Source organism: Chiloscyllium punctatum, chromosome 18 (assembly GCF_047496795.1).
Source record: "Chiloscyllium punctatum isolate Juve2018m chromosome 18, sChiPun1.3, whole genome shotgun sequence".
Lineage (NCBI taxonomy): Eukaryota > Metazoa > Chordata > Chondrichthyes > Orectolobiformes > Hemiscylliidae > Chiloscyllium > Chiloscyllium punctatum.
In genome coordinates, this window is record NC_092756.1 from 72662258 (window position 1) to 72663887 (window position 1630).

At 46.4% G+C, this 1630-nt stretch overlaps 1 non-coding gene across 1 annotated transcript; it reads right to left on the minus strand.

Moving 5' to 3' along the window:
• Positions 1 to 1025: 1025 nt before the first annotated feature.
• trnar-ucu (transfer RNA arginine (anticodon UCU)) lies at positions 1026 to 1098 on the minus strand. Its single transcript has one exon. It is a non-coding gene; the product is annotated as a tRNA-Arg (tRNA).
• Positions 1099 to 1630: the final 532 nt, after the last annotated feature.

A 1630-nucleotide genomic window follows, 5' to 3' on the forward strand; every position in this document is an offset into this window, starting at 1 on the left:
TTGGAAACCAGTGACCTCATAGGTAAGGCACTAACTTCCTAAACCAGAGATTGTGGGCTCAAATGGTATTTGAATGTTTGATTTTGTTTAACCCTTCAGTGTGCAGCTGATCTCAATCCTGTGTGGTCACGTGCCAATGGCAACAAAATCAGGCATTCTCAATTGATCCTCAGCTGGAGAAATTTGACCTGATAGAAAATTGGCCAAACTAAATTAAACAGCAGCTATCGGCTCGAGAGAACCGTGCAGCTAAGATCAAAGAGCTACAAAGATTCAAGATGAACCAGTTCCAACCAGACTGAGGGTTGTATATTGGAGAAGTGTCAGCCTGAGTCAATCCACTTTATAGCTCCTGGCATGACAACAGTGAAGGGTATTGGTGTGACCCCATTGGATGATGTCAACCCAGCTCATGACCGTATTGGCCAAAGCCACAGAAGATTCTGGAAGATTAGGGACAGGAGAGGAGGAAAACACACCTGAACGCTAAACCCTTAGCAAAGCCTTGACTGGGTCCTGCAGTGGAGCTCTGACCATCTGCTCCAAACCTGTTCAGAAAAGTCCTCGCGTGAGTTGCGCAGGCCATTCAGCCCATCACATCCACACTGACCCTTTGAAGAGCATCCCAGCCAGGCCTAACCCCTATCCTCTCACCCTGCATTCCCCAAAGCCAATCCACCGAACCTGCACATCTTGGGACTGTGGGATGAAACCAAAGCACCCGGAGTACCCCATGGAGAGAATGTGCAAACTCGACACAAACAGACACCGAAGGGAGAAATCAAAGCCAGGTCCCTGACACTGTGAGGCAGCAGTGCTACCCACTGAGCCACCATGCCATCCCCAGGAGAATTTCAGCAGGTTTTCAGCCATTGTGACTGTGCTTTCTCTTTCAGACAATTCACCTCAATCCTGCAAAATTTGTGCAAGAAGATGTTGGATACCACTTCCCATCAACTGAATGCACACATGGAGATTTTCCCAAAGTAAATTAGAAATCGAGTTGAAGAAGAGCAAGTGACTGACACCCCAGATGGGACTCGAACCCACAATCCCTGGCTTAGAAGGCCAGTGCCATATCCATTAGGCCACTGGGGCCACATGGCAGGCCGAAATTCACAGCCTTTATGTACTGCACCCGAACTCTCATACTGTGTGTTTCTGAGTGTTATCCTCTCACTGATTGTTTTTTACCCCGACCATCTCATGCTAAATTGCTGTCTGCTTGATTAATCAATCTCACTTCCCATTTGTCCCCAAACGGACAAACGAGAAATTAACCAAGCTCCAATGTTGCACAACTCATTTCTGAGGAACATGGAGCAGACGAGAAAATAGCAAAGGGCTCAATGTTATTTTGTGCAGCACCTTGAAGATATTTACAGTTAGTGAGGAAGGAGTAAGTGGAGATGTTGCAAAACAACTGCATTGAGGACAAATCACCAGAATCATAGCAGGCATTCAGCCCATTGTGGCTGTGCTGTCTCTTTCATACAATTCACCCCAAGATCTCCCAATTCCTGCAATTACCTTGTGCAAGTTTCGAAGAATCATCATTAAAAATCAGACAACACCAGGTTGTAGTTCAACAGGTTTATCTCAAAGTACTAGCTTTCGGAGTGCTGCTGCT